Source organism: Schistocerca serialis, chromosome 2 (assembly GCF_023864345.2).
Source record: "Schistocerca serialis cubense isolate TAMUIC-IGC-003099 chromosome 2, iqSchSeri2.2, whole genome shotgun sequence".
Classification (NCBI taxonomy): domain Eukaryota; kingdom Metazoa; phylum Arthropoda; class Insecta; order Orthoptera; family Acrididae; genus Schistocerca; species Schistocerca serialis.
Window position 1 is genome coordinate 939,563,763 of NC_064639.1, and position 25,712 is coordinate 939,589,474.

General features: G+C 41.2%; 1 protein-coding gene across 1 annotated transcript in view; it reads left to right on the forward strand.

Moving 5' to 3' along the window:
* The window catches only part of LOC126456531 (extracellular serine/threonine protein CG31145-like), an 847,422-nt gene that overhangs the window by 405,754 nt on the left and 415,956 nt on the right, over window positions 1-25,712 (forward strand). Inside the window, exon 2 of the mRNA XM_050092281.1 lies at window positions 22,796-22,835. The gene's annotated coding sequence lies outside the window, so the exon portion shown is untranslated. The remainder of the gene's footprint in view (window positions 1-22,795; window positions 22,836-25,712) is intronic.

The window sequence follows — 25,712 nt, forward strand, 5'->3', positions numbered from 1 at the left end:
TCTGCAATAATTTCAAAACCTAAAAAAAATTCTCTACTCATTTCAGTAGTGTCATCTACCTCAAACGTACTTTAAAAATCATGATCCCATGCCAAACACATCTTTCAAAGCTCTCATAGTATCACAATGGTTCCAAAGAAAATATGAACAGTTCACAAAGTGCAGACAAAATACAATTTCATAAGTGTGAAATTATCCAACTGTGTAGTTACGTAAACATCTGTCACTGATGTAGTAAAATAAATGTTTGTCTCTCTCAGTTAAATGATCAGATAGCTGTACAATTTATGTGTTAGAGAAATATGGTACCGATGTGTAAAGTTGTATAAGCAAATACTATATTAGTTAGGGCTCCTTGTGCTTGCCAAACATATGGTACACAAAGCAGGCATGTACCCCCCTGAGGATTATATTAATTATACCCTCAGGTGTTACAGATTACAGCAATGGAATGAAATGTATCAGGGAAAACCATTGTATCATTGTAATTCAAAAATCTTTAAAAATAAATGTTTTAAGTACAAAATTAATCACTCAAATACGTGTCCTGTAGCGCTAAATGTGCGTCTTGCTGTAAGATAATCTCTGTGGAAGTGTCGTAGTTATCGTCCTCCGAAAGCTAAGTTCTGCAGAAGTCAATGTACTTACCTCATGATAAACAAAAGTGAAATGCTATGCGAATAGGTATCGTAGTTATTACGTACATTACCGTGATCAAGAAAGTACTATACTGTAACGTATTGTTGTGCTACGAAAAAGGCTGTCACATTGTAGCTATACTACAAGTGTTACTACTAAAACATGTTTTACTTTCCAGAATAATTCAGAAAAACAGATACACTGCAAAAGCAACAATGTAAATTGTGTCACACATTAGTAGCATCGTGATATAATCATGTAGCTATCAAAGAAACCAAATACTAAGTCATCTTTAATCTCACAGAAAGTACTTCAAATAATGAATGTCTTTTCAACTAAACCAAAATGTTGCATTAAAATCTCATTAGCAGTATATGTTCTAAGTATGTAACGCTGATAGTCGTTACGTAATTGTGCAATTAACAAGCAAGAATGTACACACACAATAACATCGTGTCCTCTGTTCACTATAACAATGCATTCGCAATTTCTGTTTAAATAAGTTCTCTTGGTTCTTGACTGGATATTTAACTTCAAACATTGTGCATGTTAACAGATTCTAAGTCTGACAAAGTTTACTAGTAATGTAAAGTGAAAAATTTTATAGCAAAGACTAAGTTAAAAAAACAGATTATCTCTCAATAAACGGTTCTACATGTGAAATGTGGTGCAATCCTTTACTCTTCCTACTATCCAGAGCTCCAGCTTCAACGGAATTATCATGTGGTATATGGTACATCGGTTAGCTCCTGTAGTTTCTTTCTCGTCGGTTAAGTGGTGAAGAATTTCTCCCGGAATCGTAACTGCGTGGTGGACCGTTGCGTCTGAAGTTATTCTGTCTCCCTTGATAATACTTGTTTTGGTTCCCGTATTGTCTGTTTCTATGGTTGTCTCTGTCACATTCATTACTATGGAAATGCGATCTTTCTCTGTAATTATTACTACTCTGCCAACGGTAGTCATTTGGGTGGTGTCTGTTTTGGTCACTATTTACGTTGTAAGAACAGCCTTGTCGTGTCCAGTAATTATTTCTTTCATCGCGGAATTGTGACCGATGTGACCTGTAATTGTTGTGCTCCTGTTTTCACGTTCCGCGACTGTCAGTGTCGATTTCCAATTCTTGTAACAGTCCCTGAAAAGCTTCAATGTCGTCTTTGCAACGTCCTGCCAAAATAATATGTCGTAAATGTTCAGGCAGTTTGATTAAGCAAATGCGGATGAGTTCTGAGGGGCTGTAAGGGTTTGACAGGTACTGATTCTTGTGCAACATGTCTTCAAAATATTTCACAAGACTGGAGGATTCAGATTGTTCGAAATGTTTCATCATTATGATGCTATGTTTTACTCGGTCTTGTGTAGCTTGAGACCAATATGCTGAGAGGAAGGCATGATAAAATTCTCCTTCACTGTGGCAATCGTGAATGACCGATCGCATTCTTACAGCTGGTTCATTCTCTAAATAGCCACACATAAATTCTAATCTGTGCTCTAATGACCAGTTGGGAGGAAAACAATTAGAGAATTGAAGAAACCACGCTTGTGGATGAATGTCGTTGCCGGAATTCTTAAATGTTTTGAATTTACGTGTAGTAATGAACAGGTTATAGTCAAAATCATCGTGTCGACGAGTCGCATATCGGTCGTTGTTACGTCGTGTCGGTGGTTCCATCTCAAAATTCGGTGTACCTTGCCAATTTCTTTCATAATTTCCGAAATTCCCTGTGTTATTATTTTGTGGCTTTTCCGTATTTCTAAGTCCCTCTTCCCGTGTTGGAACGCGAGTGTCCTCTGAAATATGTAATTCTTGTATTACTTGTGCCAACTGATCTTGTACTACCCGAATTCCTCTTTGGTGTTGCGTATTAATTTGATTCTGATTTTGTTTGAATTTCCTAATTTGTTCGTACTCTTCTGTGTCATTAAAGACTACCGGTCTTGCGTCATTCAGATTATCATCTACCTTCGTAGATAAATTATTTAGCTGATCCGAAAGTTCGACTACTTTCTCTGATAATGAACTAATTTCCTCCATGTGTCTTTCTGAACCAATTTTCAGAGTATCTACTGTGTCCTTTAAGTTTTCCTGAGTTTTTGCAATTAGCGTAACCGAATCGGTAGATGCAACTGAGTCAATTTTAGCCCACAAGGTCTCATGATTTTCATGAACAATGGTTTGCAGTTCTTTTATGGCTGCTTGGTGATTCTGTAATGCATTTTCATGCCGCGAAAAAATAGGTTGAAATTGCTCACAAATTTGTGTTTTTACGTCATTACGGACTTTTTGACATTTCGATTCAATGTTGTAACTCAGTAGTTAAATCTTCACGTGTTTGTTCAAGTGTGGTGTCTAACTTTCGAAGATTTTGTTCCATTGTGTCTAACTTTTGAAGCTTTTGCTGTGCTTGTCTCTGATTTTGTTTCATTTGTTGCATTAATTGCAATAACAATGTATTAGTGTCTCAAATCTGTTCCTATATGCTTTTTGGCAGTGCATTTGCACCGGCAACATTCACATTTTGACAAGCAGAAAGCTTGTCTTCACTTATTTGAGAAAACGGTGAGGACGCAAAACCTGAATCTACAGTATTTGCAAGATTGTGTCCTGTCATTTCGGATTCCTGAGGCGAGCTGTTGCCGACCGATTGATCGATAATGCTTCCCTGTTCACTAATTGTTTCACTGCCTATACCATTATTTACAGCTCGCTCCATTTCCCTATGCACAATTACCAAGTTACTACTTTGATCATTAGTTAATTCATTACTCGGCGGCGCTAATACACTGCTTTCGTCTTCACTGTCATTTCTCAGTTTACTTTGGAGCCTAGTATTACGTTTTTCACACGCCATTATTGTCACAATATTTCACACGACAACACAGAAAAGCACAATTTTAAGAGCAAAATAAGAAACCACATTAACATAGCATTGAAAATAATATCTACTTAATTGCAAACGCAGCTGCGAAATACTTGGTGCAAATCAACATGCATGCCACAACTTTTTTACTGTACAACAATGAAAAACTACAACTACAAAGGAAATTCTCCCAATAATTATGCGCTAGCAATAAACAAAGGCTGCACTAATTGCACAAACTACAAGAAAAAATCAAAAGATTCCAGTGAAGTATCCTCGGCTAAGGGTCGACATATGAAACGTCCCCTTAGAAAAATTATAAATGAATGTGCTTAAACTGACACTCAATATTTTTAGCGCAACGCAATCTGACTTTTAATAATCCCTACAAAAGAATGGCCCTGACTAACATTAACCTACACCTTTCACAAATCACTTACCTCACAAAAATCTTCGTTACTCGAATTACTGCAATACAGCGAGCGCCACTACTGCCAGCTAAATAAAAGAATCAAACTACTGAAGGCACTAACTACTGATAGGCATAGTTAGCAAATGAAAGATTTTCATAGAGAACAATGTATTTACCTTAATAGTTCATGATATCCATTCTTACAGATTTACTGTTTCTGATGGACACAAGTCCAGATCATCCGCTCTCGAAAATCCGGCATTTCACTTCCCCACATCCACCACTGCTGGTGGCTCACCTTCAACTGCGCAATGCTACACGCTGTTAACATCCAGCTGCCCAACACTACAATGGCAGACAACAATGCAAACTAGCCACAGACTGCACACAGCACAACCAGTGATTTTCATACAGAGCGCTACGTGGCGTTACCAATAACAAAACCTGAACAGCCTACTTAGAGAGTGCATTTTACCTTTTCCTACGATCCACTCAGGAATTGATCTGTAGTCACTGGAATCAATGGCCTTTTCCAACTCAACAAACATCTTTTGAATTCAGTCGTTTGTGACATGTGATTGACTTCAGATTTGATATTTGTTCAGAACATGATCCGTGTTTCCTAAAACCACCTTTATATTCACATAAATTAATCTCCAGTGTTTTTTCTACTCTGCTTACTGTAATCTTGGTAAATATTTTATATTTAATTGGTTGAAAAGAAATTGCTCAGTAGTTCTTAACATCTTGTTTATTGCCTTTCTTATGTAGTGGGTGTATCAAGGCCACTTTCCACTGTCCTGGGTGTTTTTCTGTTTTCAATGTTTTCTCAGAGATCAATTTTCATATTCTTTTTTTTTATTTTTGCTGGAGGCCATTTCAAAAGTTCTGCTGTGAGGAGTTTTCTCCACTAGCTTTGTAAGATTTTAATAATTTCTTCAATTTCTGTGATGGGTGGGAGGTAAATCTTTGAGTATTTGAGCTTAAGTGTTGGTTCTGGACAGTTAACAAGCTGATCTGAATATTTAGCAAGTATTTCTAAATCACCAGTATTACGTAAGAAAAATAGGTGATCCTCGTACCACGCCCTTCTGTTGTTAAATTTACGTTTGAAGTACATGTACCGGACTCTTTAAATCTACTGGAAAATGGCCTCTTTAGCAGCTTATCTGTACATCATCTATAGAAAACACTTTCATTCTAAAATAAGCATATACTCACTTTTTTACCATCATATAGCTTCTAGCCGTTTGTCTTATAAGGGTAGTAATCATAATTGATTTGATTATATTAATTTTAAGCAGGTAAATGGAACATTTAGATATAACTAAATTTTGTATTTAATGGTTTAACATTGCGAGGAATAAAACAAAAAAAAAAGTTGGTAACTGCAGTAAACGAACCAGCGTCGACAAATTACAAGTTCTGTGTGCTAGACCATTCAGCTACGGTGTTGTTATGACAACAGCTAATCACAAATCCCTCATGCCCCACGCCTGGACAATGTGCTACTTGCGGTTTCAAAGAAAAATGCTGACCTGGTGCTGTGAACACTGTAGCACTCGCAGTACCGGAAGGGATGATGTTACATCAAAGCATATATAGTCAAAAAACAGACAGCTGCATCCCTGGATCATAGCAAGGCTGAATATCGATTCAGCACTCGACACCTGTTTCTCGTTATTACGGTGGTAGCGCTACAAAACATGTTTCCGTCCATTTTATTTGCATATCAGCATGCGTTTTAAGAGAAGTCGCGCGATTTTAGTGCGATTTCCGACTCGCATTCGGAGCAAAATGGTATAATTTTACTGTGATATTTACAGTGTGCTATAGCACATTACCATAAGTTAACCAGAAGCCACTGCTCTGAAACCATGCTTTTTGGAAAGAGAGCATCATCGTGCTTCAAAATTCTCTTCTAAGACGTAAAACCGCTAATTTAACACTTTACTGTGGAAACAGCCACCCAGACTCGATGTTCGATGACGGAAGACGAAGTGCCGTCTGTGTAACACAAGACATTTAACAGCGTCCACATTTATAGTGGTCATGGAAATTTACTTGCCCACTATATTGTGAAGGGATTTGTATCCCCACGCCATTGCCATTTCAGATACACGTAACAGACCCTTCGCCAAGTCAGCATTCATGCAGTTCATCATTATCATCCCTTGCTTAAAAGAAGAACCTATGGCGATAAAGCGAGACTTGCTTGGATCTGTGGCCATTAGATTTGAAGGTTCAATAGAGTACGTTAATGTTCCCTGCATCTCTGCCTGAAGTATTTTCCCTTTTGTATTTGTAGACATCTGCTACTTTCATCACTGAAATTCTCTTTTCCCACAACAATGGAACAATGCTCAAACTCTTTTAAATTGGGATAGGATAACCAGTAATCCCCCGATTCTAAAAGAATGGAACTCCCATGTATAAAACATCTTGCCCGCATCTCGTGGTCGTGCGGTAGCGTTCTCGCTTCCCACGCACGGGTTCCCGGGTTCGATTCCCGGCGGGGTCAGGGATTTTCTCTGCCTCGTGATGGCTGGGTGTTGTGTGATGTCCTTAGGTTAGTTAGGTTTAAGTAGTTCTAAGTTATAGGGGACTGATGACCTAAGATGTTAAGTCCCATAGTGCTCACAGCCATTTGAACCATTTTATAAAACATCTTCGAACTTCTGACAACCTTACAAATGACTTAATGTGCTAAATATTTGATGTTGATCGTGTAAGCAAGAGAACGTTTGGAAAAGGTTTGAAATCATGCTTAAAGATTATTGCAAGTCGCTAAGTGCTCTCATTATTAAACATTGCGTGAGTATATTCTGGGTAACAGTTCTTCGTTTTTCACGGAGTTCAATGTCTATGACGTCATATATCCTGAACCATTTACTGTACAATGATACAAGTTTGCTGGTACATTCTCTTCTATATCTGGTCACTGGTTGTACAGTGTGTTGCAAATACAGTTAGTAGTCAAGAAGAAATAAACTGAAACGTCATACGTGATGCGGCAGTTTTACTACATCAACAGCGAAAATGTAAGCGGCAAACGGTTTTTTTTCTTTCATCATTCAGTGAGAGGTGTTAGTGGTAAAACGTTTCATAAAGATTTGAAACTACGTGTAATGCTTCTTGCAAGTCAAAAAGTACTGTTATTTTCAAACACTGGATGCATATAGTCTGAGTGTTCTCGGAGAGTTGGGCAGTCTCAAGACATACACAGTTTATAACTGCAACACTTGTCTTACTGTGTTGAACTTTTCACGTAAGATTACACGTCTTAATAAATGAAAAGCATAAGTTTGCTTTTGTTCTACAGTATCAGTTTTATTGTGTCAACCGGTTTTCGGTTTACAAGGCCATCTTCAGACATTTACTGAGTATTGTCACCAAAGAAGTTCAGTGTTTGTAAGCAACATTGGAATAGAAGTTACACGTCTAGATTGAAGCAGAGACTTACACTAAGTAACACCTTTCACAGTGTGGTGGTAATGCATTGAAAAAGTAAAAAAATTAACAGTAAATAAATAAAAATAGAGTAGGCAGGATAAACCTTAACACAAAATATGAACAGTATGCCTACATAACAGTTTCTATTAATAAAAAAAATAATGAAATAAAATAAAATTAGTGCTTGACAAGGCTACTTCAGGAGGTGTAAAACATGTTGAGTGATTCACAAACCAATTAAAAGAAGGAACAATTATCAAAGTAAATACAGAATACATAAGGAACTTAGCAACATCAATAAGATAAACAGGAATAAATAACTGAATGCAGAAAAATGGGGGAGTTTGAGGGAACACACAGTAAATGTAAATGTAATGTTTGAGAGTGTGGTGGTACTGCCCTTTTAAAAGGTAAAAGGGCTCAAAAATACACAAATATAAAAGGAGCAGATAGTTTGCATTCAATAAATGAACCAAGTAAAATATAAACAATAACTGATGAGACATCTACAAGAGGTACTAAACAAGGGCAGTAATACAAGTGCCATTTAAAAGAAAGCCTTAACATTTGAAACTACAGTCTATATGGAATACAAAGACCACTGCAATAAGGTAAAAGACCTTAATGAATACAGGAAAACGGGAATATGTAGGAACAGACAGTGTGGGAACAGAGATGATTATATGAAGTTTAGGAGAGGGGAAGTGTTGAGCTGTGTCTGGTCATTTAAGATTAGATCTGGACTGTGGGCTAGATGTTTGTTAATTTCCAGGGATTCCAGCAGGTTGCGTTTTTGGCCCCTGTTTGCTAAGTGCAGTACATGGGACACTGGCTGGTAGTTGTGATCCTCACTCAGTACATACTCAGCAAATGCGGAGTCAAAATTCTGCAACCTCCAGCTGCCTTCACGTTCAGCCTGCTAGTTGCTATGTCCCTTCCTGACTGACCAATGTAAAACCTGTCGGAGTCAGAACAGGTAATTTTGTATACCCCACTGTTGGCTAATAACTGGATCTTATCTTTGCTATTGGAAATACACTGGGCTGTCGTGTTCTAAACATAGTAGGAAAGCCTATACCTGCAGGCTTTCAGTGCTTTGATTAAAATCTGTGATACCTCTCCTAGATATGGTAGTGTACACCATTTCTTGCAGACGGTGGATGGGGAAGCAGATGGGCATAGAGGAGGGACATAATTTCCTGTTCTTGTTTCCTCTGCAAGATGTGGTAAATAAGAACTGGACTGTAGCCATTGACTGTGCCAATAACTCTGCTTTAAAATCATCTCTGGTCATGAGGATAGATATGAGAGAGTGTACCATTGAGTGGAAAGTAACAGTAAATAAATAAATAAAAGTAACAGTAAATAAATAAAAAAAGGAGTAGACAGAAAAAGCTCTAACACAAAATAGGAACAGCATGGTTACATAACAGTTTCTGTCAATAAACAAAAATAATAAAGTTAAATAAAATTTGTGCTTGAGAATGCTACTTCACGCCTTAATGACCATATTATGTCAGCATTTTCAGTTTTTAAATTCCGTCATTATTTCTATGAAATATTGAAAATCAGATCTTTATTGCCCCTAGATGCCGTTATAGACGGCCTGAGGCGTGATCTAGTTTCCATGCCTCGGCTAGTCGCTGAATTATATATTACGCCTGTTCGGAGAATAAGTGTACTGTGACCGTAACAGGCTGCGGTTTTTTGTTTCTCGGGGTTGTCAACAATGAGTGGTAGAGGGAGATCTCCTGACCAGAGGAAGCAAAGCTCAGGTTTCAGTGTCCAGATGTGTGAGAAATGTTGGTAAGAAATCTCGCAAAGTACGAGCCACGTTCTGTGATCCAATTCCGATCCGAGGAAGGAATAACACTCTTCCAAAATTTTTTCGAGAATCAAAACGCTTCACGACGAAGATGTTACGATCAGTACGAACGTGTTTATGTGGTTCCGCGAGTTTAGTGGAGGCAGAAGGAATGTTAATGATGAACAGAGGACTGAAAGATCTTCCATTTGACTACTGGGTTGGCACAAAAAATTGAAGAAACTGCTCACGGGGGCCGCTGATAAAATTTCTGCTATGTACCCACAACTCTCCTGAATTCTCTTATATGAGACACTCACAGAAAAGCTGAGGTACGGTAAATTGTGCGCCAGATGGCTCCCAAAACAGCACCACAAGAAAAATCGGGTTAGTAGGGCCTTCGATTTTCTTGAGAAACTGGAAGGTGAGGATATTCTGAGCTAAATTGTCACTGGAGACGAAAGTTGGGTATCTCACTGCACGTCTGAGACAAAAAGATAGTCGTCACACAAATTCCCCATATGAAGTTTAGCCCTACACTAATGTACAATAAGTGTTCCACTGGAATGAATAGTCTTGTGGCTGTCGTATTGGATGTTACCAGCATAGCTTAGTGAATGATCTGACAATGAGCTTAGGCTCGAAACTAGTCATAAGGTAATAAAGAAAATGAATATTGCAACGTCGACGGTTCTCTCCAATTTATTGCACAGGCCATACAGCTCCTAACGTCATGCCTTCCAGACTCATGGATAATTAGTAGACACAATTTCGGGAAAAGATATCTTAGCCTTAGTGTTTTGGGACAGAAAAGGCATCATTTTCATCGAATTTCTGCCTCAGGGAGAGACCATCAACGCACAACGATATTGTTGAGACTCTAAGAACCTGAAAAGGATCATTTAAAACAAGAAGAGGAGGAAGCTATCGATAGGATTGTGCTTGTTACATGACAACGACCGTACTCACACGGCCCTAGCCACCAGAGTGCTTTAGGACTCATATTGTTGGCATGTTTTGAACCACCCCGTATCCCCTGATTAAGATTATCATCTTTTCACCTCAATGAAAGCAAACACTAGTGGAATTCAATTTTCAGACAGTGAGCAGGTGCAGAAAGATGTTAAGAAGTGGGGGAAGAAGCTGGCAGGAGCGTTCTCCGAGGAGAGCATACAGAAGCTTGTGCCACAACTCTCCGCATGCACTGAACGGAATGGCGATTATAACAAGGTGACAAACGTCATGTGAGAGATATGCAGTTATACAGATGGAGGTAGTATCGCGTACACAAGGTATAAAAGGGCAGTGCATTGGCGAAGCTGCCATTTGTACTAAGGGCATTCATTTGAAAATATTATCGACGTTATTGTGGCCGCACAACAAGAATTAACAGACTTTGCACGCGGAATGGTAGTCTTAGCTACACACATGGGGCATTCTGTTTTCTGGAATCGTTAGGGAATTCAGTATGCCATGATCCACAGTGTCAGGATACCAAATTTCAGGCATTACCTCTCCACTGACAACATTGTGGCCGACGGCCTTCACTTAACGGCCAAGTACAACAAAGCTTTGTCAGTGTTAACAGTCAAGCATCACTGCGTGAAATAACCGCAGGATACGAAATGGAGTGATCACCCAAGTTCAGTCGTTGGTAAAGTAGATGGTAGACTTCGGTTTGTTGGTAGAATGCCGGCCGTTGTGGCCGAGAAGTTCTAGGCGCTTCAGTCAAGAACCGTGCTGCTGCTGCGGTCGCAGGTTCGAATCCTGCCTCGGGCTTGGGTGTGTGTGATGTCCTTGGGTTAGTTGATGCTAAGTGCTTAGAGCCATTTGACCTTTTTTTTTTTTTTTTTTTTTTTTTTTTTTTTTTTTTTTTTTGTAGAGTGCGGGGGAAGTGTGCAGTTAATCTACAAAGAAGACTTCTTTCAAATCACTCGTGTGACCGGTTCTAGAATATTACTCAAGTGTGTGGGACCTATACCAGGTTGGACTAACAGTGGATATTGAACGCATACAGCGAAGGGCAGTGCGAATGGTCACAGGTTTATTTAATCCATGAGTGTGTCACAGAAACGCTTAAGGAACAACTGAACTGGTGGACTCTTAAAGTTAGACATAAATTATTCCGAGAAAGTCTGTTAACACAGTTGCAAGAACAGGCTTCAAATGATTACTCTAGGAATATACTACAGTCCCCTTCGTATCATTCACTTAGGGATCCTGAGGATCAGATTACAATAATTACTGCGTACACAGAGGCATTCCGTACATGAAGGAACTGGAAGAAACCCTAATAACTGGTACAACGGTACGTACTCTCTGCCATGCACTTCATGGTGGTTTGCAGAGTATAGATATAGATGTAGAAATCAATGTGGGGCGTACGAAGAAAGCATCCGTTAGGACCGTGCGGCGAAATATGGCGTTAATGGGCCATGGCAACAGACGACAGACGCGAGTGCCTTTGCTAACAGCACGACATCGCCTGCAGTGCCTCTCATAGGCTCTTGACCGTATCGGTGGACCCTAGACGTCTAGGAAACCGTGGCCTGGTCAGATGAGTCCTGATTTCAGTTGGTAAGATTATAGGGCTTAGACCTACAAAGCCACGGACCCAAGTTGTCAACAAGGCACTGTGCAGGCTGGTGGTGGCTCCATAATGGTGTGGGCTGTGTTTACATGGAATGGACAGGATCCTCTGGTCCAACTGAACGATCATACACTGGAAATGGTTAAGTTCGGCTACCTGGGGACCATTTGCAGCAAAACAAATATCGTATTTATAATGGATGACAATGCGCCATGTCACCTGGAGACAACTGTTCACGATTGCTTTGAAGATTCTGCATAATATCGAGCGAATGGTTTGGCCCCCAGTTCGCCTGACATTAATCTCATCGAATAATTATGGAACATAAGCTAGAGGTCAGTTCATGCACAAACTCCTACACCGGTATCACTTTCGCAGTTATGGACAGCTATAGAGACAGCATGGCTTAGTATTTCTGCAAGGGATTTTCAACGACTTATTGCGTCCATCCCACGTCGGGTTGCTGCGCTACTCCGGACAAAAGGGAGTGCGACACGATTGTGAGAGGTATCCCGTGACATTTTTTTTTACCTCAGTGTATGTGGAAAAAGAGTGCACAAATGTATCAACAATGTGCTGTAACTGTTTCAAATAATTTTTTTCTAAAATAGAGTATAAAATCTTGCAGACTTACTTTCCGAATATGCCTCCTGGGCAATTTTACCCTGCGACTAAAATTGCTTTTGGGCTGGCGTTCGCTGGAAATACCGTATTTTCGCTTGATATCTAGTGCCACAGATTTTGACGCTGTATTGAACTGTCATTTGAAGATTATGCGCGAACCAGATAAGGAACATAAAGTCGGAATCCAGTTTCTTCGTCCGGGAACTGCTGAATGACGAAATTGAATTTTGACAGATATTAGTAACATGTTGCACTCAGATTAACGACCCTCTTACATGACATCAGGGACAATCCCAAATTTCGAAAAATTTGTAAAAAAATAATAAATAAAAAAATGCTGATTTGGACATGTCAGTAAAAACATTTGATTTTGCTTTATCGTTTGCGCGAAATTTGTCCTGTCTCTAATTACGGCGCTGATAATTCGTTCACTGCTCATTTCACAGTGCACCTTTCGTTGTAAGCCTAGCTTCAGGCCCAACTCCTGCACAAAACATCAGTTCGCTCTCGGAAGCCTCGCATGTGTTGCCTCGCGCCTTCAGATTTCTGTCGCAATCATTCACCAGCGTGCGCATTTCGGCCACAGGCAGCGAACACTGCAGGGACAGAAACAATGCGGTGGCCCATGCCGCGTTCTTTATGTTGAGCCGGCATTGTATGTGGAAGCGGGGGAATCCCCGGCTCTGAGCTTTGTCGCTGCTGGAAACAGAAAGGGGGTGGGTGTTGCTGGTAGTGGGGTGTGGGGGGGCGGTGGGGGGGGGGGGGAGAAGGGTGGAAGGGTTTCACCGAGCCCGCTGGATCCAGCTCAGCCATCGAGCGCCGAGCTCGGGGCTCGGATGCCCGCACCAGCCTCGGCTGGCGGGCCAAGGATTTCCGATGCGCCATCGACTTGCATAATGCCGCATAAATGACTGGCGACCAAAGCGAGCTTCACAACCTGTTTGATGTATGGCCGGGCCACCGAGGAAGTGGCTTGAAAGCCGAAGCGCTGTGGCGGAGAGAGGTCGCGGGGAAAATGAGGTTGTGACGTGGGAGGAAACGGCCCTTCGGCTTCCGTCTCACTGAATCTGAATTCTGATAAAACAGCGGGTCTGAAAAGCTTTACCGCTTCTGTCTATGATGGCATCGATGCCGAGAAACACATTCCTGAGACTTCATCAGTCTGTTCTGGTACGGCTTTTTTCCCAAACTCTTCATCTCAGAATAGTAACTGCATCCAAGTACGACAATTGTTGATTTTATATTCCCTGCAGTACTACACCTACGTACACTACCATTGAACATTATACTGGGGAGCTGCACGTACCAGTTACCGAAATAATTAAAATCAAGGGTAGAGATTTATGTTTTATTGCTATCAAATGAGTGTTAACAATCCGATGCGTAGTGAAATAAAATTTCACATGATAACTTACAATCAGGTATGTAAACACTCGGTATGTCTTGTAAATGAGCCTTTTACGTTTATCACACCTAACAGTCCTATTGTTCTTCCTGGCACAAATACAGCTGCGTTCTGCTCTAGCAGTATTATCCTTTCAAGTGGTTTTTACGGGTGTAATTTGTCGTCCTTTTACCAGAATATCACTTCTTCAACGACTGTCACAAGCTCTTCAGCACATTGTCATCGCACTAATCTTTGTTCATTTCAGCGCCTCCGCATTCGTCTCTTCCTTCAGCACCACTCTCACCCTCCCAGTAAAGTAGCCTGAGAAACTCCTCATCCAGTAATTTTTTCCTTGCCATTTTCGTTGAATCTGTTTAATACAATAAAATGTCTGTTACTCATCTGACATACACGTCTTTATAATTATTTGGTCTGTTACAGTTATCGACACACTAGCACAGTTTTACGTAGCGACCAAATACAGGAATATTATACTGGGGTACGTAGTGTCACAACAATACCCTAATGAAAAACAGAACTATTTCAATGTAATACACCCTTTTACGTTTCCACGATTCTACCGCTGAACCGATTCAAAATGGCTCTGAGCACTATGGGACTTAACATCTATGGTCATCAGTCCCCTAGAACTTAGAACTACTTAAACCTAACTAACCGAAGGATATCACACAACAATCAGCCATCACGAGGCAGAGAAAATCCCTGACCCCGCCGGGAATCGAACCCGGGAACCGGGGCGTGGGAAGCGAGAACGCTACCGCACGACCACGAGATGCGGGCGAACCGATTCCGATAGAATTTGGTATGGTAATAGGTTGAACCCTGAAAAAGAGCATATGCAACTTCAGAAAGTTGTATTTTTTTAGTATTATTAACGTGTTTAAATATGGTACACGTGAGTGGCATGAAGACGAAGCTGGCCGGTGTTCGGTGTCTCTTAGTGTCTCCAGATCATTCAGTGACAGTGCAACGCCAATGTTATTGTATGCGTGGGTTATGAAATTGGGTTTCTACGCCACCTGACTAAGGTGGTGGGTTTTGGTGGAAACAGAACAATAACATCGGAGGGTAATCCAGAGAACCATATTTAGAACTATTACTATAAACCTCGCAAACGTAATTCTAACTTAAAGTCCATACTTCTAAGCGAAAAAATCTGGGAAAGTTACTCGATCCATCAATTCCCGGAGCAATCTCATATCCTCCGGAACTTGAATTCAGGCGGCCTTAAGAGTTACAGAGACGTTAGAACAGTCTGAAGCCAACCGCATTTTAGATGCTGAGTGTCACTGATGGCACAATACACTAATAATGTAGGGATGGCTTACCAGTGATAAATTATTCGGATACTTTTGGGCACATCTTGCATTGCGACTGGTTGAGAGCATTATGACGTCGGCGTCACGCGACTCGAAGCTGACGCAACGTTGACTAGACATCAAGAGCAGTGGGAAACCCACGCAATTGGGAGAATACGTAAAACTGTGCAAAATTTGGAAAAAATACCAAAAACTGCCAAAAATTAGGAAAAATACGTAAAATAGTTCAAAATGGTTCAAATGGCTCTGAGCACTATGGGACTCAACTGCTGTGGTCATCGGTCCCCTAGAACTTAGAACTACTTAAACCTAACTAACCTAAGGACATCATATACACCCATGCCCGAGGCAGGATTCGAACCTGCGACCGCAGCAACAGCGCGGCTCCGGACTGGAGCGCCTAGAACCGCACGGCCACCGCGGCCGGCGTAAAATAGTGGAAGCATAGAAATAGGAGAAAACGTTGGAAAATGAGAGTATTAGGTTGGTGCATAAGATCGTAGCGTTTTTCCGTAAGGTCAATAAACGCAACAGATACACGTAACAGAGGTTTTAGTCGTCAATAGTATTGTCACGTAGAAGAAGGTGTAGGTAGATGAGTGACGAACACTAACTTCACTTAACGAAAGTTTATCAGTACTTAAACATAGAAGAGCGCGGAGCTCACTGCCTCCGGCCAGAACACATACGGTATATATACAGCTACAGAACATTCCAGTAGAATGCTTTTTGCCATTTGTGGATACTCCTAGAATGTACTCGAAACGAATATATAAATTAGAATTTTACACGTCAGGTGAGTCACGACCGACCTTCCATGCAACAGTCTTGTATCATACCCACTACACTACGGCGACTGTGCTACTCAGCTTCTTCTGCGACAATATACTCTCCTACACTATTTACAACAGCCTGCCAACGCTGTGGTACTTTAGATTCCGCGACTGTAGAAATCACGTGGTTTTGAAGCGAAGAACTCGTCGAGTCATGATCAGAGCGCATATTCATCTGGAAAGGAAGTTCCTTGAAGGTTGTTCGATAGAGAGCGGGAAAGGTGAAAATCTGCGGTCTCAATATCAGGTGAATAAGGTGGGAGCACTGTGACTCCCCAACTCTAATACTGTACACTGTCTTTTGTCAGTATAACGGTATGTGGGCGGGCGTTTTGCAGCAACATCACCTCACGCAGTCTTCCTGGTCGTTACTCTTGGACTGCGTCTGCCAGACGTCTCAGTTGTTGACTATTGTCGACGAAAAACGTCAGCAACGACGGTTACTCCTCGGGGAAGCAGTTCGTAGTACACCACACTTTCGGTATTCCACCAGATGCGTAACATCATCTTTTGTGCAGACCTTTGTACGGGGAGCAGCTGCTTTGTTTGGGCTGAACCGTCCCTTATCTTCCTTGTGTTAGCATACAGACGCCACTTCTCGTCACTAGTAACGATACAGGACAGGAATGGTCGATGTTGTTCACGTGCAGAGTTGCTCATACGGCCACTCGCTAATTTTTGAGATTTTGGCTTAGAGCATGCGGCACCAATATACCCCATTTCTTAATCTTCCCCATTGCCTGCAAATGTCACACGATGAGGGAATGATCACAGTTCATTATATTTGCCAGTTCTCAAGTACACTGACGCGTATCGTGGTTGATTAATGCGTTTAGACGATCCTCAACAAACCCCGAATGTCTTCCTGGACAAGGAAAGTCACTAATGTCAAAACGATCCTCCTAGGAACGAGGAAACAATTATCTTGCTGCTCTCACTCCTCTGTCGAACTCAAAGAGAAGAATGTGTCGCGGATGTTCCGACTTCACCACTTGGCACTAAAGCCTCCACAGCTCCACTCACTTGCTCCAAATGACAGAATGACAATTTTTAAACTGAAATAGCTGCAGTTAAATGCAAATGAAAAAAACGACAGTCGATAAATAAACCCATAGCAGCCGGAATACGAACATGAAAACAAAAATTCTACGAAGTTACACACGAACCTAATCCATACACATATTGCATATGCGAAAGTAACTCTGCCTATTACGCTTTCACGACTAAACCACCGAACTGATGTTGATAAAATCTGGCATGAAAATAGCTTGAACGCTGAAGAAAACATAGAAAAAAATATAAATTTTGTAATACCACATATTTATTGATTTGAAGAATATAACGCGAAATACGAAACAACTATTATTCTTTAAAAAAACTATATATTTACTCTCTGACCTTTGAACTATATCATACTGTGAAAATGCTTTCATTGTATGATATCTTCTATTTGATACGATTCAACGTAATGAATACAATGTTTATTATGTCCCCTACCCTTTCAATCCATACTTCTGTACTAATATCAGTCTCAAAACCTGTCACATTGTAGTCGCTGCGTCTCATGCGCCTCTTATAACTGGCCGGTCGGGGTAGCCGCGAGGTCTGTGGCGTCTTGTCACGGTGCGTGCGGCTACCCCAGTTGGAGGTTCGAGTCCGCCCCCAGGCATGTGTGTGTGTGTGTGTGTGTTGTCTATAGTGTAAGTTCGCTTAAGTTAGATTAAATAGTGTGTAGGCTTAGGGACCGATAACCTCAGCAGTTTGGTCCCATAAGACATTGCCATAAATTTCCAAAATTTTCCTCTTATAGCTTTGTGTTCGGGTATACGGGTTCAGTTCCCAGCCTGACCGTCTTTTTTTTTTTTTTTTTCGCATCTGGATGTGTGCGTTTTCCTCCTCATCATTTTATCATCGACCATCCCAGTCGAGTTACCCTCCAATAAAGCCATGCGCACATTTCATTTCACTTTTCTGATATGCGAGCGCAGCCTTGCCAGCTAGGATACTGCCTGTAGGCTCAGTATGACACGGCGGCCTGTCGGTATCAATGGGCCTTCATGGCCTGTTGGGGCGAAATTCAGTTTTATACAATCCTCATCATGTTAAACCCATGCCTATCCACACTTCCATGCTAATGTTATAAATGCGATAGTAACTTTATCTGTTACGTTTCCACGACTAAATCACTGAACCCATATTCATGAATTTTGGCGTGAGAGTCTGAACCCTGATGAAAAAGAGAGGCTACTTCACAAATTATGTGTACAAGACATTTATCGATTTGAAGAAAGTTACGTAAATTAAGGAAACATATTTACTCTCTGGGAAAGCTACTTACTATCTCTCTTTTGAACTTCATCATATTTGTGAAAATTCCTTTATTGATTGAATGCTTTGCGTAATACGATTCAACGTAATCAGCACAATGCGTATTCAGTTCTCAGCCTGTTTAATCCTCACTTCCAAACTAAAACCAGTATTATTAATTGCTTAGTAACTCACTCTTTTACGTTTCCACGGTTCTACCGCTGAACCGATTCCGATAGAATTTGGTATGGCAATAGGTTGAACCCTGAAAAAGACCATATGCAACTTCAGAAAGTTGTATTTTTTTAGGATTATTAACGTGTTTAAATATGGTACACGTGAGTGGCATGAAGACGACGCTGGGCGGATGTTCGGTGTCTCTTAGTGTCTCTAGATCATTCAGTGACAGTGCAACTCCAATGTTATTGTATGCGTGGGTTATGAAATTGGGTTTCTACGCCACCTGAATAAGGTGGTGGGTTTTGGTGGAAACAGAACAATAACATCGGAGGGTAATCCAGAGAACCATATTTAAAACTATTACTATAAACCTCACAAACGTAATTCTTAGTCCATACTTCTAAGCGAACTAAAGCTGCGAAAGTTACTCGATCCATCAATTCCCGGAGCAATCTCATATCCCCCGGAACTTGAATGCAGGCGGCCTTAGGAGTTACAGAGACGTTAGAACAGTCACAAGCCAACCGCATTTTAGACGCTGAGTGTCACTCGTCTCTTACAGCTTTCAAGAAGCTTGAAAACTCACAACGACAAACAGAGTCGTACTTTTGTACGTGGTATGTGTGAAGCTTTTGGTGAGACTGCATTTGCTTGTGATCTATTAACTGACTATGTTAGTCATACATTAGTCATCACCGGGGAATGAATCGAAACTGTAGGCACCATAACGTATTAAAATGGAATGGAGAAAAGGTTGTTATGTGTTGCTCTGGTGATAAAATATCGTATCCGGTACTAGGTGAGCCAGAGAAACCCCTAAAAACTCTGCTTTTCCACAAATGTAATTAAACGAGTCATTTTTTAAATGTAATTAGAAAGTATAATGGATGCTTTCAAATTCGACATACAGCAAAATAATAGAAACGTATTCATTGTGTCCCTAGACACCGTCATTCCACACAGTTTTATACATACGTCTCTACACCACTACATACACAGATATCCCACATAATTACAAGCTTACCTGCTCACCATCACACATCATAACAAAACTTCTGATACATGAGCAAAGCAGCAGGTAACAGTTAGTACTTACATATCTCTTTGTGTTGTCCCAACTGGTGCTGCGAACCCCGAAAATCGCGTAATATTAGACTTAATTTGTTACCAACGCATACTCATACCCCAGACCTAAAACAACAGGACCTAACGTAATCACAATGAAAATAATTTGTTATTAACAAACAGCTACACCCTTACCCTCCCGCTATAGTGAACCCACCCATTAACGTGCTCCAGTTGTAGAAGAAGAGCTGAGGGAAGGGCTTTAAGCTTGTTATTTCAGTGGATGGGAAGGATAGGGCGAGGAGAGGGGTGGAGCTGACCTTGATCAATTGTTGGTGATTCTCCAGGGGGAGTAGATGGGGGGGAACATTGAATATAAGTATCACAAGTGTGTAACCTGGCTTTCGAAGTAATTTTTGATAAGATGATAATGTTTCAGAACCTGCCCTTGGGAAATACTGCCACTCTAAAACGCGTCCCTTTAAAATCGCGCCCCTTGAAATCCTATTATCTTGAGGTAAGTGCCCCTTTAAGTCCAGAACTCGTCATTTATAACTACTTGTATGTGCTCGAAATACTCCGCAGTCTAAATTGGCCAGTACCAGCAAATAAATGATAAATACTGCAGCCTAAATGTGACAACGTTCTCTTTTTCAGAAAAATTATATGTCGTCCAAACTAAAACGGTCCTCACACGGGACGTATTTGTTACCGTGAATCACGCCAGACGTGCTATATCTCACAGAAATGCTTCTCAACGTGATTTGTGACCTATGCGCTCTCCAACGGTAGTTCCCGGATGAATCTGCAGCATAGATAACACAGTCTCTGTACGAAAATGGACGAGTGAATAACCGATGCGTTAGTTCTGTTAGTGGTTGTCGAAGAAGAGCGGAGAAAGTCGCGAACAAGATTCTGGACCTGCCGATGGCTTGCAGAGCGAATGTTGGTGGAGTAACACTGTATAATCCTGCACAGTGCTCTGGGATACATACTAGTACAAGTTACTCGTTAACGCAATTGAATCTTCATCACATTTTTGGTTTTAAATTGAATATAATTAAAGTACAGTGTCTAATGTCAGTTGCGCATGCATGATATCTATGTTCTCGACGTATCATTGTCTAACATCGCTCTGAAGTAAAGTACTTATATTTTTTTCTTACTCTGGTAACATTTTTAATTGGAGAAAACATCTGCCTTATGAAAGGAGAAATTCTGTTACCGACATGTATTTCAGAACTTTACGTTCTGTCTTCTGGATTTTTATTATTATTCGCCTACAAAGCTTTTGCATCTCAAAAACTTGTGCCATTTCCTATGGATTCGACTTAAAGCTATTTCTACGAAATCTGTTCAAAAATGTACGGAACATTGGTAATTTCGCGCCAAAGGTGTGCTGGAGCGAAATGCGGTTGGCATCCCTGCACACGCCTGTGTTTAATGGTGTAACTGCCAGAAGTTTCAGTGTTGTATGACTGTTAGGTAATGAACAGTGCTGTATAGAGTAGAACGTTGTGTCGTACAGTTTGCGATCTTCGAGATGGCAGAGGCAGAGAAGCAAAGCGTCTGCATTAAATTTTGTGTACAACTCAAGAAAACGTTTACAGAGACACGCCAAATGATGAGTGGTTAAGCCGTAATCGGTGTTACGAATGCTTCACACAGAAAGTTAAGGGCGACTCTCGTTTTGGACGCCCTTCGATGTCTATCGACGACGCTCATGTCGGAAAGGTCAACAAAATTGTACGTGCCAAACGAAGACTGACTGTCAGAGAAGAATGTGACATTTCAGTTGGATCATGTCATGAAATCTTGACACAGGATCTTGTAAAGCATCGTGTTGCCTCCAAGTTCGTCCCGCGGTTCATGTGTTAAGACCAGAAAGACCTTCGCCTAGCAACATGTGTAGAGCTTTTAGATCACACAAATGGGAACGAGATGTTCCGTAAGAGAATCACAACTGGTGATGAGACGTGGGTCTACGGTTGTAATGTTGAGACCAAGGTTAAATCTTCACAATGCGTCGGGAAAAGTTTTCCAAAGTTGAGAGCGACGTTGAAAGAACGAAGATTTGCAACGATAGACGAGACAAACGAAAATTCGCAAACGATCCAGCAAGAGGCGTACCAAGACTGCTTCCTTAAATGGAAACGGCGTAGGAAGAGGTCTATCAATTGCGGAGGAGACAATGCATAATAAGTAAAAGGTATGCGTAGAAAAAATTTTTGGACAAACTACCGTAATTTTTTTAACAGACTTCGATATAATGATTCCATGTTAATTCACGGTAACATACATATGCAGCTCAAGGCTATAACCAAGACTGTGTTGTTGAACCACGTTTTCGGCCTGTTATTTGTGGTGTATCGAAAATTAGGCCTGCAATGCCGTTTTGGAAAATAAGATGATTATATTGTTATATTTAACCAATGTAATTCTAGTACTTTATTGTGCTGGTAGTGTCATATAAAATAAACGTTATGCAACTTGTTTTTTATAGGCAAAGAACAAAACAGCTTCCTTCTTTTTTTCATATTGAGAGACTACTTCATTGTTTTCTGTGTATTACAATTTTCGTTGGAGAAACCGAAATTAAGATGACTTTCAATGTCCAAAAAAAAAAAAAAAAAAAAAAAAAAGCAAGTGATGGCAACATATTTAGCTTTTTTACTGAATTTTACGGTATGCATTCAGCTGTAAGAGGTGAACAGCCGCAGAACAACATTCGCAAAACCGTAAAACTTCCGCTCGTTTGGGATCCAGGGCTCCAAATGTTGGTTTGATTTATTAATAACTGCTATTTGTAACATGACACGAAATTAACATCGGTTTCATAATTTAGTTCAGGATTTACTGCTGAAAGTGTCAATTTATATTTGCACCGATTGGATTCGAATTAATTTAAATGTGACCATATATTAGCCAAGAAAGCTATAGCAATTAATTATCATACTGTTATGAAGCATGGTCAACAGAGATAATGAGAGACCAATAGCTGTCGGAATGAAAATAGTATTCACATACATATTGCTTGTATTCAGTTTCTGTTCGGTCAAACAGAGCAGCTCACTGGGGAAAGGTAGTAGGCTTATTTAGTAATACAGTAGGTAGCAGCTGGATTGCTTACTGCAGTACGATGCTTGTCACTAGCAGTGCCTGTCAAATCATTTTAATTTGTTCGTAGAAAAGATGTAAACTCTACGAATATGCTTTTTAGTTATTAGAGGTAGTGTAGGAATAGTCTATAACTTTTTTTAAAGCAATATGTCCAATTTAACACCACGAAATGTTCTTTTGCAGATTTCTGGCGTGCCTGTTGCACCTTCTCTGCAACTAGAAGGTGAGTTGCTGCCTTTAGTTGTACCTGAAGCACAACTTTGTTTACTGGATAACAAACTTGATTAGAGGCAGTCGACAAAGAAAAGATGTACTCAGCATTGCCTGAAGATTAGACCTGTCGTTTTCCGAATGCCCTTGCAACTGTACAGCTTTCTTCGTTTGATAATAAAATAATAGTAATCTAATAATCATGAAGATGACAGCAATAATGTCTTGCATGAAACGTCCGCTCCTTACTTGTTGCCAGACCGACAACATTGATATTTATGTCCACCCACCTCTTAAAATTTGTTTCATTTTCTAACACCATTAGCAGGCCGGTGTGGGCGAGCGGTTCTAGGCGCTTCAGTCTGGAACCGCGCGACCGGTACGGTCGCAGGTTCGAATCCTGCCTCCGGCATGGATGCGTGTTATATCCTTAGGTTAGTTAGATTTAAGTAGTTCTAAGTTCTAGGGGACTGATGACCTCAGATGTTAAGGCCCATAGTGCTCATGGCCATTTGAACCATTTTTCTAACACCAGTTGCATTATCTGTTTCCCACATGTCTCCTCTATCTTTTTGTCAGTGGGCTGTCTACAGTACATATCTATAGCAGGCATTGTCTGACAGTTGTGTTTGCTGCTCATTTTTGTCGTACTTTTAAACATAGAGTCGACATGTTTTCATGCACGCCCATATCAAATAATGTAAGTCTGCACTTATGTAAAAAGGAATGGTTTAGCTATGCGGTTTAGTGGACGTTTGATTTGCTTATGTTTTTCGAAAATCTTCAAAATGTGTGAGAGAGACCATTTTATTCTACTAGATGGCCGGAAGGAGGATTTGAACAGCATACGACTGCCGGATCTACCACAGCGCCACATCGCAAGGCCGAGCCACCATGTAGACTTTTGTGATCTCCTAAAGTCTCCCTTCAAAGGAACACAGTTGATTTCCTAACCCACTGCATGTCTGTTAAACTGGAAATACGAGGGGCATTTAGTAAGTAATACAACGCCTTTTTTTTTTCCTGGAAGCAGGTCTTACTCTTCTGGCTATTAAACCCCCCCATTTTTTTTAACATAATCTCAATTCAGCACGACGGGCCTACGCCACGTTACTGGGAGGGCCTCCATGCCCGCATGGTATCACTCTACTGGTCGACGACGGAGCCAACGTCTTGCTCCACAATAAACTGCCCATCATCCACGTACTGCTTGCCGCGGAATGCGTCCTTCATTGGGCCAAAAAGATGGAAGTCGAAAAGTGCGAGGTCCGGGCTGTAGGGTGGATGAGGAAGAACAGTCCAATGAAGTTTTGTGAGCTCATCTCGGGTGCGAAGACTTATATGACTCTTTGCGTTAAGTCGGCCGCTGTAGCTGAGCGGTTCTAGGCGCTTCAGTCCGTAACCGCGCTGCTGCTACAGTCGCAGGTTCGAATCCTGCCTCGGCCATGGATGGGTGTAATGTCCTTAGGTTAATTAGGTTCAAGTAGTTCTAAGTCTAGGGGACTGATGACCTCAGATGTTAAGTCCTATAGTGCCTAGAGCCATTTGAGCCAATACCGTACGTTATCATGCAGAAGTAGAAGTTCGTTTGAATTTTTGCGGTGACGAACGCGTTGAAGTCGTTTTCCCAATTTCCTGAGGGTAGCACAGCACACATCCGAGTTGATTGTTCCACCACGAGGGAGGACATCAAATAGAAGACCGACGCCACGACTTTACCGGCTGAGTGTGCGACTTTGAACTTTCTCTTCGCAGGAGAGGTGGTGTGGTTCATACAAGAAGGATCTCCACCCCATCGAAGCCAAGGAGTGTTTAAATAAATAAATGTCCTGTGACTAGGGTCTCCCGTCGGGTAGACCGTTCGCCTGATGCAAGTCTTTCGAATTGATTCCACTTCGGCGACATATGTGTCGATGGGGATGAAATGAAGATGATTAGGACAACACAACACCCAGTCCCTGAGCGGAGACAAATCTCTGATCCTGTCGGGAATCGAACCCGGGCTCTTAAGATTGACATACTGTCGCACTGACCACTCAGCTACCGGGGGTGGGCAGGAGAGTGTTTGATGTCCTCGAGAAAAACTTAGGGGACTGCATTCTGGCTCTGGGGTACCCGGAGGCCACTGGCATGGGCCTCGATTGGCCGCCATTCTCCGGATCTGAAAACGTGTAACTCCTTTTTGTGGGACTGTGTTAAGGACAAGGTGTACAGCAATAACCGCAGAACCATTGCTAAGTTGAAAACAGCCATTAAGGAGGTCATCGGCAGCATCCATTTTCCAACACTTTAGCGGATCATGCAGAATTTCGCTATTCGTCTGGGCCACATCATGGCCAATGATGGCAGGCATACTGAACATGTCATAACCTAAATCCAGATATCTGTAGTAACGTTTACATGTTGAATAAAGTGTGTGCAGACTGTAGTTTGTAACTAACTTAGTTTTTTTCCATATAGTTCAAAAATTGTGACCCGGTTTATTCGAACTTTAAATGTAGCTGGTGCTCCAGTATGGCACGACATTTTAAAGTCCATAATATTATTTGCAAGTTGTTGGGACGTGGCACATAGAATTTTTATAAAAATTTATAGTCTGTGAGACGATTAGTCACTCTAAAAGTAGTTGCCGAATACAACTTTTTAGCATTCTGGCGTAGTCTGACATCGAAATATTTATAACTCTTCAGTGTTGTCGACAGCGTGCTATGGGAGAGAGGTTAGGAGGGAGGTAGTGCCCTGTGGTTCTCTAAGACAGAAAGACAGAAAGAGGGAGAGAGGGAGAGAGAGAGAGAGAGAGAGAGAGAGAGAGAGAGAGAGAGGGGGAGAGGGTGGGAGGGAGGGCGGGAGGGAGGGAGAGACAGAGAGATTGTGAATGACCACCACACTG